The sequence below is a fragment of the Haliotis rubra genome, unplaced genomic scaffold, assembly GCF_003918875.1.
Source record: "Haliotis rubra isolate DU_JTF1 unplaced genomic scaffold, ASM391887v1 Scf580, whole genome shotgun sequence".
NCBI classification, from domain to species: domain Eukaryota; kingdom Metazoa; phylum Mollusca; class Gastropoda; order Lepetellida; family Haliotidae; genus Haliotis; species Haliotis rubra.
The window spans coordinates 675,144-695,475 of record NW_025767280.1 but is presented as its reverse complement, the minus strand read 5'-3'; the positions used below and the strand labels follow the sequence as shown (position 1 = coordinate 695,475).

The following is a 20,332-nucleotide window of genomic DNA, read 5'->3' as shown; positions in this document are numbered from 1 at the left end:
GAATACTTTCAGATAGTGATGATGCCTGGTGTTCACCATAGGTGAATGCATCCTGGGCCACTGATGTCAACACATGCAAAGAGTCAGTTGGTCACCTGAAAAACCGCCATGTTAGAATCTCCTGTGAAAGTGGTCGTACTTTCAAATGTTTTGGTTAATAACTCATGTGAATGAATTAAATTCCTTTAGTGTCCACATTAACAATGTCCAGACTGACAGGGTTTTACTGTAAGAAGGTCAATTGTTCAATTCTTTAAAAGCACGGAAATGCATAGTACATAACTTGAAAGTTTACGTCTCATTCATTCTAACCCTGTCGGACCATGTTGGGATTCGATCTCAGTTGTTCGTGATCCGATGGGGAATTCTTGATCGTCTCATCAAATGTCTGCTGTGTACAAATGACTGCCCTCAGTATTTACTTACAACGAAATCAATAAATGATAAAGGCCCTGTTAAGTTCAGTTTTACACACTCCCAGTAACATAGGAACGCCAGACGTCTCCAAAGTCAGTATCCCGTGCTACTTCAATGTGAGTGAACCGCAACCCGTGCAATAGCTTTGGATCATGTACGTGCAAGTTGTTGTGATTTACAACATTTTAAGATTTCAATATGTTTTAAGAACATATTTTCCATGCGTGGTTGATTTGTTGTTTTGATATCAACACCTTTCTAAAGTTAATTACTGTCCAAGTGTTTCATTATTCCCGTACGTCAATGCATAGTTTGGAGACATCTGCTCATAACATTAACCTTATTAATGTGTACAATAATGTATGTTTCCACAGATGGTCGTACATTTTGGTCACATTATATATTCAATTAGGTATTGCCTTGTCAAAAAATAGTAAACATACACAAATGCGTTCGTCAGAAATACATGGAAAACGGTGTTTCACGTTGTTCCACGTTCAAACGAGGCCGAGTTCGTTGGATATTAGACTGGCATTTTTTAACCGGTGCTCATCTGCTAGGACTAATCCCGCACAAAATAAACGCGGGGGTGTAGCAGGAAGCATGACGATGCATATAAAAAGCGCCTGTCAAATTTTCTGAAAAGTCACTTGAGACACAAGCTTGGCTATAAAATGTATTGGTTTGCAATTTAGCACCAAATATGGTGGAGCAATTCGACTTTCTCCTTCCTAACACGCTTAGAGTCACTTTCTAATTTCCTTTCCTACGAAGCTCATGAAAACGTCGACTTTTTATTTCATTAACACCTCTCAATTCGAACATCAAGATGGCTGTTTATTGGAGGGTAAACGCTGATAGAAAGTGATGAAGTCCACACTAGTAGACGCTGGAGTAATCGAACTCGGGGAACACAGTTTAAAGCTAAACGTCTCTCGTTGTCATAACGTGAGTTCGGCTTGTAGAACCTCTGGTTTGAGCATCGTTCACAATTACCAAGGTTTGTTTGGGTGTCCCTACATCAGAGCGTTCCAAATGCCAACATACGTCCTAGTTGAGAGTTATGTCACCTGCTGACAGGAATGCACAAGTCGTGGGTTCGTGTCCACAACTCAGGCGACGAAGTACAGTTAGGATGGATGATTCTTGATACCAACCTGGTTACCATTTACGTCACTTTCTCCCCTTGTTATCTAGACTGCTGTGAAACTGGCTGTTGAAACCTGCCTTATATAAGTTCTTGTTGAAAGTGATATCAGAGGAAGGGTTGAACGCACGCATGGCAACTACTCTTCTTTCTTCACAGTGTTCAACGAGGCCCTGGGTCTACGTAAGGTTTGGAATGATGTTGACTAAATATATAATTACTCCGTCGAACTGAAATTATATTATTGATGTGCCTCGTTGGCAATAGAATTTGTGCTTCAATCGCAACTACCAAACTTTTGTCTCATTGGCTAGAAAAGGACCACTACTAGAGTAAGATCACATGGACCACTACTAAATTCATACCTACCCGATATATCATATCCCATGGCACTACCGAAGTTATATTCCATGAGCCACTACCAGAGCACTTCCCCGTGCGCAAATACCTGTGACCCACCTCAAAGACTACAGCATGGACCGTTTCCGGATTTATGTGTGATGAACCACTACCAGAATAAGACCTCATTGCCAGGGTATTGCCTCACGGGTCACTATCAGTTGAGAGTAATACCTCATGAACCACAACCAGAGTAATTTCTCAAGGACCACTAGCGGAGTAATACGTCATTGACCTCTACCAGAGTAGTACCTCATGGACTACTACCAGAGTAATATCTCTTGGACCACTACCAGAGTAATATCTCTTGAACCACTACAAAAGTAATATTTGTTGGACCACTACCAGAGAAATACCTCTTAAACCACTACAAAAGCATTATTTGTTGGATCACTACCAGAGTTATATCTCTTGAACCACTACCAGAGTAATATCTCTTGGACCACTACCAGAGTAATATCTATTGGACCACTACTAGAGCAATATCTCCTGGATCACTACCAGAGTAATATCTCTTGGACCACTACCAGAGCAATATCTCTTGGACCACTACCAAAGTAATATCTCTTGGACCACTACCAGAGTAATATCTCTTGGACCACTACCAAAGTAATATCTCTTGGACCACTACCAAAGTAATATCTCTTGGACCACTACCAGAGTAATATCTCTTGGACCACTACCAGAGTAATATATCTTGGACCACTACCAGAGTAATATCTCTTGGACCACTACCAGAGTAATATTTCTTGGACCACTACCAAAGTAATATTTGTAGGACCACTACCAAAGTAATATCTCTTGGACCACTACCAGAGCAATATCTCTTGGACCACTACCAGAGTAATATATCTTGGACCACTACCAAATAAATATCTCTTGGACCACTACCAGAGTAATATCTCTTGGACCACTACCGCTACCATAGTTACATCTTATGAGCAACCACCGGTATATTACCTCATGAACCACTACCAAAGTAATATCTCTTGGACCACTACGAGAGTGACATCTCTTGGACCACTACCAGAGTAATATATCTTGGACCACTACCAAAGTAATATCTCTTGGACCACTACCAGAGTAATATCTCTTGGACCACTACGTTACCATAGTTACATCTTATGAGCAACCACCGGTATATTACCTCGTGAACCACTACCAAAGTAATATCTCTTGGACCACTACCAAAGTAATATCTCTTGGACCACTACCAGAGCAATATCTCTTGGACCACTACCAGAGCAATATCTCTTGGACCACTACCAGAGTAATATATCTTGGACCACTACCAAAGTAATATCTCTTGGACCACTACCAAAGTGATATCTCTTGGACCACTACCGCTACCATAGTTACATCTTATGAGCAACCACCGGTATATTACCTCATGAACCACTACCAAAGAAATCTTGGACCCCTACCAGAGTAATATATCTTGGACCACTACCAGAGTAATATCTCTTGGACCACTACCAGAGTAATATATCTTGGACCACTACCAAAGTAATATCTCTTGGACCACTACCAGAGTAATATCTCTTGGACCACTACCAGAGTAATATCTCTTGGACCACTACCAAAGTAATATCTCTTGGACCACTACCAAAGTAATATCTCTTGGACCACTACCAGAGTAATATCTCTTGGACCACTACCAGAGTAATATATCTTGGACCACTACCAGAGTAATATCTCTTGGACCACTACCAGAGTAATATTTCTTGGACCACTACAAAAGTAATATTTGTAGGACCACTACCAAAGTAATATCTCTTGGACCACTACCAGAGCAATATCTCTTGGACCACTACCAGAGTAATATATCTTGGACCACTACCAAATAAATATCTCTTGGACCACTACCAGAGTAATATCTCTTGGACCACTACCGCTACCATAGTTACATCTTATGAGCAACCACCGGTATATTACCTCATGAACCACTACCAAAGTAATATCTCTTGGACCACTACGAGAGTGACATCTCTTGGACCACTACCAGAGTAATATATCTTGGACCACTACCAAAGTAATATCTCTTGGACCACTACCAGAGTAATATCTCTTGGACCACTACGTTACCATAGTTACATCTTATGAGCAACCACCGGTATATTACCTCGTGAACCACTACCAAAGTAATATCTCTTGGACCACTACCAAAGTAATATCTCTTGGACCACTACCAGAGCAATATCTCTTGGACCACTACCAGAGCAATATCTCTTGGACCACTACCAGAGTAATATATCTTGGACCACTACCAAAGTAATATCTCTTGGACCACTACCAAAGTGATATCTCTTGGACCACTACCGCTACCATAGTTACATCTTATGAGCAACCACCGGTATATTACCTCATGAACCACTACCAAAGAAATCTTGGACCCCTACCAGAGTAATATATCTTGGACCACTACCAGAGTAATATCTCTTGGACCACTACCAGAGTAATATATCTTGGACCACTACCAAAGTAATATCTCTTGGACCACTACCAGAGTAATATCTCTTGGACCACTACCAGAGTAATATCTCTTGGACCACTACCAAAGTAATATCTCTTGGACCACTACCAAAGTAATATCTCTTGGACCACTACCAGAGTAATATCTCTTGGACCACTACCAAAGTAATATCTCTTGGACCACTACCAGAGCAATATCTCTTGGACCACTACCAGAGTAATATATCTTGGACCACTACCAAAGTAATATCTCTTGGACCACTACCAGAGTAATATCTCTTGGACCATTACGTTACCATAGTTACATCTTATGAGCAACCACCGGTATATTACCTCGTGAACCACTACCAAAGTAATATCTCTTGGACCACTACCAGAGTAATATCTCTTGGACCACTACCAGAGTAATATCTCTTGGACCACTACCAGAGTAATATATCTTGGACCACTACCAAATTAATATCTCTTGGACCACTACCAGAGTAATATCTCTTGGACCACTACCAGAGTAATATATCTTGGACCACTACCAAAGTAATATCTCTTGGACCACTTCCAGAGCAATATCTCTTGGACCACTACCAGAGTAATATCTCTTGGACCACTACCAGAGTAATATATCTTGGACGACTACCAAAGTAATATCTCTTGGACCACTACCAGAGCAATATCTCTTGGACCACTACCAGAATAATATATCTTGGACCACTATCAAAGTAATATCTCTTGGACCACTATCAGAGTAATATCTCTTGGACCACTACCGCTACCGTAGTTACGTCTTATGAGCAACCGCCGGTATATTACCTCATGAACCACTACCAAAGTAATATCTCTTGGACCACTACCAAAGTAATATCTCTTGGACCACTAACAGAGCAATATCTCTTGGACCACTACCAGAGTAATATCTCTTGAACCACTACCAGAGTAATATATCTTGGACCATTACCAAATTAATATCTCTTGGACCACTACCGCTACCATAGTTACATCTTATGAGCAACCACCGGTATATTACCTCATGAACCACTACCATGGTAATGTTCAGAGTACTGCTGCCAGCGTCTTACCTTATGAACATCTGTATGAGTTATACCACATGGTGGGCGGTGGGGTGGCCTAGGTGTGAAGCCCATTTCTGGTGTCCCCCGCCGCGATGTTTCTAGAATATTGCTAAAAGCGGCGTAAAAACACACTCACTCATGCCACATGTACCAAAACGGATATACCAACCCATGCAGCAGTTCCAGTGAAAGTCCTCCAGGGCTACATATTTATCACTGAAAACTATCTGGATTATACCTCTTGTTCCTTCATCAGAGCGCCACTACCAGAGCTACACTGCATATGCCAGAGTTGGTGTTGAGACTGTTCTGACAATATGGTGGCAAAAACAGACTCCTCTGACACCTCAAACAGTTGTGAAGTTATTCCCTCGTGCCATTTAACGCGCAATAAACCCAAATATATCTTCGACCCACAACAACTTCAGTGATCATTCACTTGTTCTGGTTGGTTTGACTAGAACGAGCACTGAATTATCAAACCATAAATTGTTGTGATTTGTGTTTTCCGGACAGAAAAGATCCTCGATATCCGATTTCTGTCGTCGAGCCGATGCTCAAGAGCAATCGCATTTAGAAGCTCGTTCATTCGGAGATTAAAAATCTGAACAGTGAATATAAAAATTTCGTTTTATATTTACTCACAATATCGACCGCTGAATGGTCGATGTTTGATTCCTTTACAAACCGCCATACCCTATTTATATTGTTGTGATATTTCTAAATACAGTTCAATCCAATTCACCATCCACCTACGCAGCTACGCATCAAACAGAAAACATAATTTCTTCTAAAAGATTTAATTCGATTATTATCTTCGGTTTCACATCGTAGTTTCTAAAGTGCATTTCTAATTACCCTATTCTTTCTTTAAAGATTATATTTACAATGGTATTTTGGGATGATAATATAGGCGTTCTAAGCATATGTGTGTGTATTCTCTCTTCACAAAAGTGCAGGTGAACTGCTTGTTTTCATTCCTTACTGTCGTGTTGGGAATGGAATCGAAACGCGAGGAACACTAAAAGTATACATGGTACTTTTAGTGTTTGTTTAGCTGCCAGATGAATAGGGAAAAACAGTTTTGTTTGATTACACTTTTGTAAATAATGTTGACACAAGCAAACTGCCACTTGAACAGCTGGAATAATTCCTCAGGTGAGACCAATTAGTGATGGAACCTACACAAGCTGTTGAGGAGGCACAAACTCCGCCCCCCACATCCAGCAATACGCTAAATCTTTCTTCCACGTCACCGTTATGCACGCCTACCTTTTTAGACAAGACAATGACAATATACTGTTCACAGAAGGGCCTCGATGTCATCATGCTCGCTCTGATTGTCGTACAAGGGTCTACAGACGTCCAGGAGAAAGTTGGAGCAGCGCTTATGTTACCCAACGTCGTCAGTTAAGGGATGGAGGCATAACTGTGTGGCGTGACATAATAAATAATAGTAATAATAATTCTTTTATATAGCGTCTTGTATCCATCTGACTAGTTGCTCACTGGACGCTGTAATCAGATTATTATTTCACCCGATAACCCAAGCTGCCTGTTAGGTTATAGTGACTGTCTCATGACTTCATCCAACCGGGTACCCATTTTCTGCTTGGTGAACAGAGACAATTTTGAACAAATTCACTTGCCTAAGGTGAGACCACATGTATCACATGTGCTTCGTTGTGGGGCAGGACTGAAGTCCTAGAATCTCTCAGGAGCCAAGCTGCCAAACGCGGTCACCCATCCAAGGACTGTCCGAGCTTGACGTTGCTTCACTTCAACTGATTCGTCACCTGAGGTCTACGCACTGGACCACACACCACCACATCATGGACGAAAACAACTCTTCATTGTACAGGACAACTGAATTCAATACCCTTCGAAAACGACACCGTTCATGTTGTTTAAATGTGTTCAAATATACGCATTTTTAAAAAATACTCCGACTGTACTATTCCTACAACTGAAAAAGTCAATTTGTACACGAAGCCGACTCGTACAGCTTTTGTTTTGTCATAGTCATAGAATAACCTAATCAGGTCAAGTTGACAGAACACTACCCGGGTTTGGCATATTGTTGGCTTCTATCAGCACTAATTAACTAGTGTTGGCGTCCATTCAGTGCTAATTAACTGTTAAGTGCTGGCTTCTATTTGTTCCATTGTTTTGCCTGCATATTTGTTGTCTTATTACTTTTGTTGTTCTTGCATGTACATATATATGCTATCTGTCTCATACCATTTATTCACCTGATGAAGGAGTAAGGATATACTCCGAAATGTTGTGTTCCTCATAATAAAGAAGCTGACATCCATAAAAATGATTTTCCTTATGACATAAAAGTACAGTTTAAACTCTGAAAACCACTTCGTTTACCCAGAACAAGAAAAGAAAAATTACATATTTGATTCAGCATCATATGAAAATATAGAATTGTGATTCAGGACTCCTTCATCGGTTAACAAAATTTAGATTTATTTTAGAATATCATCTAAAAGAGATAAGTACTATGATCATGCTGAATGTGTTTGTATGAAATCAAAATTTAGTGAAATTGACAGTTGCTCGGACAGCACTTATCTCGCCCACATGGTTCCCAGATTGGCATGTAGCTCCTCGTACTTTCTTTTGTCCAATCAGCCCATGCCATCACTCTGTACCTTTTTCTATTTCTGTAATCAGCAGCTATTTCCCACTATTTTTGTTAGAATTGATACGGTTACGGACACTGGTCTTTGAGCGTGATTTTGGTTCATCCTCAGCTGTGTTTCGCAAAAGAATATGAGAATCCTTTTCTGGGATCGATAAAACATTAGAACTGCTAGTTCACCTCATTTCGTCTGATCCGAATTAGTCATGAAAAATGAAGGTGTTTGTAGGCATGGTCTATATTCACATTAATTTCTAATATATCATTTCTCAGAAGCCATTGCCATACATTATGGGTGATTGGTGTGTTTTCAGTAACACATACGGGGACTTCATCTAAAATCTAAAAAGATTAAAAATGTTTGTTTCTTTTCAACCCAGTTTCGTAGTTCTAAGTCCTTCTATGGTCCATCTAAAACGTTATCCACAGCTGCTAAGACTTCGTCGTTCGAGTCGAAATGGACATCTGTTGGAGTCGTCTTCGTGCTTTGGGAAGATATGGAAGTCTGATGGTTTAACCATGGCAATAACTGATTAGTGAGGTGCATTGTATTAAGAAGACACCTATTTTTAGCATTCCACGTCTCTCTTTTTAATTTCATAACTGTTCGTTTATTGTTTCGCCCATTACAAGACAGACCCCGATAAGTACGTCATCATTATTACAGAACACGGAGAACGTCACGTTTACAGGTCATGGACAGTTTGTGCCTTCTTCTGTGGTCTAACTGTAAAATCATTCTTAGGTTTTGGTCGTTGATTTGCTAACGTGTGGAGGTTAGTGAACTCAGGTTTACAAATTGTTGCAAGAACCTTTGTGGTTCAGGTTCAAACAGAGCTAGATTATCAAGAGACATGCTGTTGGGGCATTTTTTATTGTTTTGGCTCAAACGGCATACGCTTTGGGACTCAGCTTTGGATCTCAAACTCATACGGGTTTTTTCATTTATAGTTTCTTTGATAATGGAATGGACATATCTTGGAGAATGACTACTGAACATCTCTTCGAGAATGGCTACTGAACATCTCTTCGAGAATAGCTACTGAACATCTTTTCGAGAATGGCTACTGAACATCTTGGAGAATGCCTACTGAACATGTCTTGGAGAATGCCTAGTGATTATCTTGGAGAATGCCTAGTGAACATCTTGGAGAATGCCTGCTGAACATCTCTTGGAGAATGCCTACTGATTATCTCGGAGAATGCCTACTGACCATCTTGAATAATGCCTACTGAACATCTTTAAGAATGCCTACTGAACATCTCTTGGAGATTGCCTTATGAACATCTCTTGGAGAATGCCTACTGAATATCTCTTGGATAATACATACTGGACACCTTGGAGAACGGCTACTGAACATCTCTTGGAGAATGCCTACTGATTATCTCTTGGAGAATGCCTACTGAACAACTCTTGGAGAATGCCTAATGAACATCTCTTGGAGAATGCCTACTGACCATCTTGGAGAATGACTACTGAACATCTCTTGGAGAACGCCTACTGAACATCTCTTGGAGAATGCCTACTGAACATTTTGGAGAATGCCTACTGAACATCTCTTGGAGAATGCCTACTGAACTTGCAATATGACGCTCAGTCATTGGCAGGTTGGTCACCACATCGTGTATTCTCTGAATGATTTCTGGTGAGGCTTACGTTACAGAATTTTCTGGTGAAATTTGTTTCAAGTCTTTCCCTGCCACGTTCAAACTCTGCTGATCACCTCTTTGCGGTGGCGGGGCGGTGGGGTAGCCTAGTGGTTGAAGCGTTCGCTCGTCACGCCGAAGACCCGGGTTCGATTCCCCACATGGGTACAATGTGTGAGGCTCTTTTCTGGTGTCCGCCGCCATGATATTGCTGGAATATTGTTAAAAGCGGCGTAAAACTAAACTCACTCACGTGTCTTTGCGGTGATACAGGAAGGGGAATCCTTCCCAGCTGCTGTATTCATAGCGTTTTGTTTTGTTTTGTTATTAAGGCTATTTTTCTATGTGTCCTTGATCCCTGTGTGGTTTTAGTTGGGGTTTTCTAAGTCACAGACGCCGGCTTTTTTATTTTTCAAATATTTGCTCCATTTACTCAAGTATTGCTGATATATCTCTGACAATACAACTTCTTACGCAAATCCTTCTGTCAGTCAACCCATGTATGTATTTACTGTGTGTAAGGATGATAAACTACAAAAGAAAATACTTAAAGGATTTTTAAACAGGTTAAACACTATGCATTTTTATTACATAATGTCATTCAAACATGGATATATACCACATCTGCACCATCCATTTACGAAAAATAGTCGTACAAATTATAAATATGCACCAAAACTAAAACCACTTTAGCCCCGTCCACTCGTATGCAGATTTGTATTTTTAGGCGTCCGCTCAGTGTGTTGACATTTCAGTAGTGTATACGCCATTGAGTTGAAAGTGACACGAAGCGCAATATTTTGAATGGAGCGTTGTTGTGATTATGTATTAAAAACTGACAACTGCACTTCAAGTTTTGATGATTATCCATCTGCGTAAACAACACGGATGTACATTTCCTGAGAAATTCTATTTGACAAGAGGAAGGGCATAGATTGTTATACTGTCGTAGTGCGGATTTTATGAACCCCTCCACGCACGGTCATCTGTTCGTTGCACTTTTCGAAGAAGTGCTATGAAAGAGACCTAACCTCTGGCGAAATATGAAGAATAGGCAAAACTTAAACTTTATAAGGATGCTATATATCGGGCATTCCTTTCGACATTCCAAACAAACACAGAGGCCGAAATGTCAACTTGGGACTGAGACCGAGATGGTTGCATTCCGTAGGCGACGTTGGTTGCAGGCGAGTTTTAAGATGTAGTTGTTTTGGAGCAACATAAACACTCCAGTAGCTAGCTATATAAAGCAATAGTTGATGAAAAAGTACGTCATAATTTGCGCTCATGTCCTATTTTCGATCAGAGATATATGTTCACAGCCACTGTTACTGTTACTCAGTAGGGCCAAGTCATCTATTTCCCGAGACGGGTGTGTTGTGATTTGAGTGTGTGTGGAGGGATTGGGATGGGGGTGGGCATGGACAAATGAGAACTTGCAACATATGGGTGGGGTGGTGAGAGAGAGCACATGATTTTTAAAACATAATTGAAAATGAGTCATATCAGATAATTATCCACCAGGGACTGGTCCCTTACCATGTTAAAATGGTATGTGAATTGTGTGTGTGTGCGTGTGCGTGTGCGTGTGTGTGCGTGTGCGTGTGCGTGTTTGTGTTAGGGCATGATTAAAATGTTGAATCTCACTCTTTCTTTCGTTAAGGCAATGTACAATAAATAAAATAAAAAATGACTGCACTGCACTGGCATAAAACTTAGGTATTTATGGACCCCTTTGTGAAATCATCATGGCAGATGTATATATAGGTAACTTTTAACCCACTTTCAAAAATGGGAAATCAGGAAAATATGTTCATTCAGATAATGTATTTCTTTGTGGGTTTTGATTTTGGCAAATGTAAAAATGCCACTTTAAAGCTATTTTTAGGATGTACATGGCAGCATTTCACATCAATCAAAACAGCCTAAATACCCTAGAAGTGACCACGACTGGAGAACCCAAGTGGACAATCAGCTACCCAACTAGGCCTAAACAAAGAGGCCAAGCCAGTGAACAAGAAACCAAATATAATTCAGACAATCAATAATGTTTTGTTGAACTGGTGCACTCCATCTCCTATTACTGCATGTTTTTCCCTAACTAATGAGTCAACACTAAGTCTTGTTTGCAAAGACACTGGTTTTTAATCCTCATATCTATTTTCCCTCTCAGCATTTGTTAAGACAAAAGTACCTACTTTTAGAGCAGATTTCAAAGAAAATTTTATTATTATGGTTGCCAAAACAAAATATACTGAAATTGTGTTACAAAATGTCTCTAATTCAATGTAAAATGTATTCACAGAGTATGTGGAATTCCTACTCAGGGCCATTCTCGAGAGAAGAAACATGTTTCCTTCCTACAGACTTGCAGGACACAACAGGCCTATTTTTCCAGGATATTCTGCCAGACACTTTCATTTATAACTAGTAAACAGGAACTGGTGAATTCACTGACATCAAGATATAAAATGAAATCATGTATATGTGTCTAGGGTGTGAACTGAAACCAGTTGTGCCTGATGTCTTAAGGTCTATATTATTTGTCTGTTTGAATCCTGGGACTTGTTCAGATGGTAAATGTTTCCAAATTGCAGTCACCAATGTGTCACAAATGTTGTCACCAAATTGCAATCTTGTTTTCTTAGGTTTTTACCAGTCCATCCAGTTAACTTACACGCAAGCCTTTCCCTTCATGATGTTGGTGTACACACTGTATTCATTATTTTGGCATAAACAGTTTAAAGTATGCAAATAAAATATTTGCTTTAATTTTTGTGTGCTGGTTTCTTGATTTCATCGATGGTCTTTCTTTGGGACTGATCACACTTTACACATTACTACTAGAACACAATGAAGAATTTTCTTTTTCACTAGCTGACAGTTAAAGAGAACGATAAGGATTTGTCAGTATTTATTGCATCTATATTTCTTTATTATATCTATTATCAGCTGTTAAGGAGGTTACTGTACAGGTCTTTATCATTTTACATTTAATGTATATTTTGCAGATTTATATGACTAAGTATCACGACATATAACCGATGCTTTACATGTGCATGGAAATTGAAAATGTAATAAAACTGATGTTTGATGCACCGATATACCGACTTCTCCGAAAACATACACTAACGAATTTAGGGTACTTCTCTACAGTACAGTAGTGAGATCGAACTTAGCGACTTCCGTAACGGTACGTATTTCATAGAAAAGATTATCACCATACTAATACCTGTACGGATACATTTAATCAGAAGACGCATTTTATGAAATAAAGCTGAAAGTTACTTAATAACTTTAATAAAATCATGAACCTCGAACGTAACTATTTCAGTGTTGACCTTCCCGATGTATACCGGAAGACAGGCTCAACACATTGATCGAACATTGCCGTTATCATGACTGCAAATTTTACTGTGACTGCTGAAAAATTATTTCAGTATCTAATCGGTTTTCCATGAACATGTGATAGGCAAGTGACTTGCATACCTGTCTGCAGTAGGTCGATTCAAAACATAGTCGGGATCGGGATCGTCCCACGGCTGTATGTTGTCAACTGGTGGAATCGTCGTCAATATTCATGTCGACCTTGCCGCTAGAAATACTTTCAAATTGAGAAGGTTGTATGTATGTGATATTATCTGTATCTAGTATGCCATCCAAATCCAGGTTTGACTTCGTGGATTGATTTATTTGCTAAACTAGAAGTAGACCTCAGTAAGCGAACAGGCTCGGTACCACTGTATTTTCCGTGTGTTGATGTAGCGACTCTCGGGTAGGACGTCACGTGACCGCCTACCTCATTATCTTGCGAATAGGCGAAATGCTTTCGAGGGACGAGCGTTTTAGATTCACAATAGAAGCTGTATAATGTAATATTACTGTTTATAACTGTATTTTTTGTATATTATATGTATCTAGGTGTTCATTAAGATCAATTATAAACAATTTGTAGTGACCGTTTTAAAAATGCTTTAATAGCCCAAAGACGAGATGTTATGCTTTGTGTGACAATAAAAGTATATATGTACACTAAAGACGCTATTACTGCGTGTTTACACTATAATTTGTGAGGGCAATAAAATCCTTTAGGTACACGATGAGATGTAATTTCAAGATCATTTAGTTAGTACTTCAAATGTCCACTGAGGGGAATTTTCTGAATGGGCTTCATATTTCTGGGCAGTAAAGCTAATTGTTGGATTATTCAAACTGATTTGTTTTTGTATGTATCTATGAATAAGTAAAGTCATCACTCGTAAATAGATGTACAACTGAAGTGACACCGGGTGTTAGCGAGGTTATGACGAAAGCCATCATATATTGAAACTATTTATAGCAGAGGAATGTAATGTAGGACAGACAGACAGATAGACAGACAGATTTATTTCGTAGAGTGGCCATGAGGCCAAAAGTACAGTGACATTTTTACATCATAATCTTTGGAGCGCTGGCATGAGAAGTACACTGGCATTTATAAGTATCATAAAACGTTATGGATTTTGTGTACAAATATGGCTAGGCGCAAAATAACATTTGCATTTTGGGTATTAAGTAAATTTACAAACTTGTGTATGTTGGGATTTACACAATAATATTGTGGTATATACCTGATGCGTTAATCAGAAAAAACAGGACATTGTAATAGAACATAGTACTCGTCCTGGACAATATTGACGCAAAGAGCGCACATGGCAGAACTGATATCATCATCTTTGTATCTTCTATAGCTTTGTACATTCAGTTTACTGATGCCACATCTAAATTTTGTAAGAGATCTGCGGAGTTGCATAGAGGATAATACGTTTCATGAACAATGTCATGTTTAAATAGTGAATATGCATACAAAAATTTGGAGCTTGCAATATCGGATGACCATTCTTGGTAATATATATCTATCTCTACAGCGTTGTTTGAATAGCTTTAAGAACATATTAGGATCTCCAACTGTTTGGAGGATCCATACATGTGCATAACCGTATTGAAATAACAATGTTCTAACTGAGGAGGTCCAGTTAGTATCTCCATTATCATCTAGATTTTTCTTCATATTATAGCAACGTTTAGAATGTCTTGTGGCTGGCTGGCTGGCTAAGTAGTCGTAACCAGTATGATATAACTCTTGTTTTATAATTGACTTGGAGTGGATATCTTCCACATTCCGCTAAAACAGCTTTATTAGAACAGCGATAACCAACTCCTAGGACAAATTTGCAAAACTTAGAGTGGACTTTTTCAATGTTATGTCGATACATTGTTCCCCAAATTTCTGAGCCGTAGAGCAAGATTGGTTGAATTTTGCCATAAAACATCTTAAGGCATGTATCTGGGGGAAGAGATTTAAATCGACATAAAATATTTTTGATAGGATATAACGCCTTCTCGGCTTGTTTACACAGAACCTCACAGGCTCTTGAAAACAGGTTCCGGCATGAAAACATTATTCCGAGATATTTGTAATAGGAAACAGATTCCAGTCTTTCAGAGCCAATAAACCGTTTTTCATCTTTTGAAAGTCCACCACCTTTTCTAAATACAACAATCTTAGTCTTTTCGGTATTAATCGACAGTCCCTATTTTTTGCAATATCATTCAAGAACATCTATTTTCTTCTGCAAGTTTATGACGCTATCTCCAAATACGGCGACGTCGTCCGCAAATAATAAGATAAATAATGCATCAGAATCTACAGTTTCATCAATGAATGCACCACTGTATTCGCTATTCACAATATCGTTTACGAGTTCCTCTATATATAGAATAAATAAAACGGGAGACAGTATACAACCCTGTCGGACTCCGGCTGTCGACATAAATACATCAGTCATAGTCTGCTTACTGCATCTCACAGCTGCTCTCACATTCGAATACATATTGCGAAGCAGATAGGTTATTTTGCCATGTAAACCATTATTCAAAAGAACATACAGTAATTTATTCCTATCAACAGTGTCGAAGGCTTTTTTGAAGTCTACAAATATACAGTAGAATTTGCCACGTTTTTTTCTGATGTATTTATGAATTATTGAGTTAAGTATGAATATCTGGTCAATAGTACTGTAATTGTTTCGAAAGCCAGCTTGTGACTCAGAGAGTAGTTCTTGGGTTGATATCCAGAATTTTATACGCGTGTCAAGTATTGATGTAAAAACTTTACTGATAATATCTAGAAGCGCTATTCCCCTATAATTATTAGGTCTTCCAAAAGTCTTTACATATATTGCTCTTTGCTGCATCTAAATTTCATTTTCAATATCTTTCTCATATACCGCTTTTTTGTGGTTGCATAGCTTTTTATAGTCTCGTTTGGCATCGAGATACTCGGTACAATGCACAGGATCAGCTGTCGCTCTGAATCTATCGAGAAGTGTATACTTTCGGCGTTTTAAAATTTCACATTCTTTGTCAAAACATTTAGGTTGTGTCTGTTCGTGCTTTGGTCTGTGGGACGAGCGTTTTAGATTCACAATAGAAGCTGTATAATGTAATATTACTGTTTATAACTTTATTTTTTGTATATTATATGTATGTAGGTATTCATTAAGATCAATTATAAACAATTTGTAGTGACCTTTTTAAAAACCTTTAATAGCTACAAGACGAGATGTTATGCTTTGTGTGACAATAAAAGTATATATGTACACTAAAGACGCTATTACTGCGTGTTTACACTATAATTTGTGAGGGCAATAAAATCCTTTAGGTACACGATGAGATGTAATTTCAAGATCATTTGGTTAGTACTTCAAATGTCCACTGAGGGGAATTTTCAGAATGGGCTTCATATTTCTGGGCAGTAAAGCTAATTGTTGGGTTATTCAAACTGATTTGTTTTTGTATGTATCTATGAATAAGTAAAGTCATCACTCGTAAATAGATGTACAACTGAAGTGACACCGGGTGTTAGCGAGGTTGTGACGAAAGCCATCATATATTGAAAACATTTATAGCAGAGGAATGTAATGTAAGTGGTTCGATCCCCGGCTGTATCATACCATAACATGTTGCTTGTTGTCACCCTGCCTGACGCTTGGTCTGACTGTGAGTTGGGTGAGTGATCCGTGTTATCGCATAACTGGCACCATTAAACGTCGTCAGATAATGCTTGTATAAGACAGCTGTAATACTGCCGAGAGTTGCGTCAAAGAAATTTATACTGATATAGTCTAGATTGTATAATCGAGAGAGAAAAGAGAGATAGAGAGTGAGAATGTGTACGAGAGAGTGTGCGTCCGTTTCTCTCTCTCTCTCTCTCTCTCTCTCTCTCTCTCTCCCTCCTCCCTCCCTCCCTCCTCAATCTCTCTCTCTCTCTCTCTCTCTCTCTCTCTCTCTCTCACACACACACTCACACAGAAACGGAAACACAATCTCACATACACATATCTATCTCTCTCTCTCTCTCTCTCTATCTATCTATCTATCACATCTCACACTCTCTATCTCTTTTCTCTCACACCCTCGAGAGAAACGGAAACACAATCTCTCATACACATACTCTCTCTTTATCTATCTATCTATCTCTCACACAGAGAGAGAGAGAGAAAAAAACGGTCACTCTCTGATTCACATTTACACTCTATCTCTCTTTCTCTCTCACACTCTGAGGGAAACGGAAACACAATCTCTCAGACAAACGGACTCTCTCTCTCTCATCTATCTCTCTCTCTCTCTCTCTCTCTCTCTCTCTCTCTCACACACATACACATACACACAGAGAAAACGGAAACATAATCTCTCATACACATACTCTCTCTCTCTCTCTCTCTCTCTCTCTCTCTCTCTCTCTATCTATCTCTCTCTCACACACACACTCCATCTCTCTTCTCTCACCCTCGAGAGAAACGGAAACACAATCTCTCATACACATACTCTCTTTATCTCTCTCTATCTATCTCTCTCTCACTCTCCACAGACACACACAAACACAGTCACTCTGGATTCACATTTACACTCAATCTCTCTCACACTCTGAGAGAAACGGAAACACAATCTCTCATACACATACTCTCTCTCTCACACACACACACACACAGAGAAAAGGACACACTCTCTCTCGTACACATTCTCACTCTCTCTTTCTCTCTCTCGATTATACAATCTAGACTATATCAGTATAAGTTTCTTTGAGGCCACATTCAGCAGTATTACAGCTGTACAACGCGGTCTGCAAACACTCGAGTCTGGACCAGACAATCCAGTGATTGACACTAAGAAATATGACGACAGAGAATGTGTTTATGAATCACTATCAAATAGTGATGATACCAGACTGTTAAACACTAAACTCAAGTTCACCTAGCCAACAATCCACGGTTCGGTCTCCCAGCTCCTAGCTATTTGTCAGCACCGAACCTGTGCTTGTCAGTTCCACCAGCGTTGTAAACGTCTTAAGACCTTCCACCCACATGAAGCTTTCACGCCGGAACATAACTAAAATACTGTTTAATGCAGCGTTAAATCCAAATCACTCAATAACGTAATTTTAATAATCTTTGTAATGGACTCAGGAAAGCATACTTGATTACATGTGTTTTAAATAAGGTCAACCAGATTGATCGGGATTGTGAAAACGGATAGTCTGGAATACGTAATAACCTGATATTACACAACGTGTGTCAGTGGAAGTCGTTATTAACCGAAACGTTACTTCTTTGAATGGCATTTAGAAGTGATGCGTATAATCAAGACGTTATTTATGGACGTCAAACGTTTTTATTACAGGGAGACATCGCCTCGGAGTTTATGCTACCTGCTTCATCAGGTGAATCGATGCTTGGATGAAGTATATACTCCAAAATGTTTCGACCTCATCTCAAAGGAGTTTGAGAAACATCATGGTTCCCAACATTTACCACCGATTAATATGAATGTATTGGCTCCCCGTGTGAACTGATATTCGTCTTGACAGTAAGATTTCCGAAGATAGATGTTCATCGTATATGTCTAGTAGGGCTGCGCAATATAACCGGTTTACCGGTATTTACCGGTTCAGACATGAAAACGATACGTATTGCGATACGCTGATCAAAACCGGTATTTTGACATGCATTCGGAAAACTTCGTAACACTCGGAAATCTTCGGATATTTCCGTTTTTAAATTGTTCTTTTCCCTGTTTCATTAGTGCCAAATGTTAATTACATTTTTATTTTGTCATGATTAAAAGTTTTTATAAACGGTTAATCAATCATAGTGATTTTGTTGTGTTTTTGCTTATAATCAAGCATTAACTCGATTATAAGTAGTTTTTGTTAAAAAAATAATCCTTGCAATATATTGCAATACAAATCGCAATATATGCTTCCGCATCGCAATATATCGCAATATGAAAATTCTCTGCAATACCAACCCCTAATGTCTAGGTTATAAAGTAAACGAAGAAGATACAAAAAGCTCCCGGAAATCGTGAGAAATCTGCACTGACCCATTGTACGATTCAGACTGTATCACGAGTATGTGTTTATGAACGACTACAAAATAGTAATTATACAAGGTGAGCGTATACTAGACCATTGCTGGTAGCCGCATAAACACATGCAAAGCCAAGTCAATTGTTCACCTGTGATTACAATGTAAAATCGTTCGCATTTTCAAATGTTTCGCTTATCAAATCATGGTATGCAGTATATGTCTTTGCATTGACCGGTGTCGGGATTGACAGTGTCCTGAATAGCAGGGTTTCACTGTGCAGATATCTAGCGGGTTGTTTTTTTGCAGTGAATGGTGGTGTCGGTGTAACGTTAAATTGTTTCATCAGTTGTTCGACGGTGTTTCATCAAAATATTACTTTTCTTATGGAAACATGTACTTGTAAAGCACCGGAAAAATGAAAGTATACACTTAAAACTGGATTAGAGCCAAACAATTATAACAGTTATCAAACCAGTCTGACCGGATAATGTTGATCCATGGATTGTCTGGTCCAGATCCGATTATTTACAGACCGCCGTCATATAGCTGGAATATTGCTGAGTGCGGCGTAAAACTAAACTCACTCACTCACTGACCGGATAAAAAAATCGTCGACATGTTGAAAGTTAAAGGTGATAAATAAAACAATGATATCCCTATCCAACACCCTCGAATATCAATGTCTTTTTCGCTTCGGTGCGGTGGGGTAGCCTAGTGGATAAAGTGTTCATCACGCCGAAGACTCGGGTTCGATTCCTCACATGGGCACTACGTGTGAAGACCATTTCTGGTGCCCCCCGCCGTGATATTGCTGGAATATTGCTGAAAAGCGGCGTAAAATTAAACTCACTCACTCTTGTTTGTTTCATTTCCAAAATAAAACATGAGCGTTTACTTCATTTGCCTGGAAGTGTAGTTTAACGGGTTTGATAATCTCAGTGGTGTAGTTAACCTTTCGTTACTTATATCATAGTGACAAAGAGTCGTACAAAACAGTTGGTATCGCAGGAAAAAATATCACGTTTTCCGTAATGACCTGGGCAAACATAATTGCCAGATATAAAACGAAACTTGATATAAAGAAATCACAACTCACAGAATTAGGTTTCCTGATCTTTAT

The 20,332-nt window shown here is 39.1% G+C and overlaps 1 long non-coding RNA gene across 1 annotated transcript; it reads left to right on the top strand.

The window, feature by feature from the left end:
- Positions 1 to 208: 208 nt before the first annotated feature.
- On the top strand, positions 209 to 14,404 carry LOC124254755. The gene is made up of 3 exons (XR_006892543.1): positions 209 to 220; positions 1,543 to 1,546; positions 14,160 to 14,404. It is a non-coding gene; the product is annotated as an uncharacterized LOC124254755 (long non-coding RNA).
- The last annotated feature ends 5,928 nt before the right edge of the window (positions 14,405 to 20,332 follow it).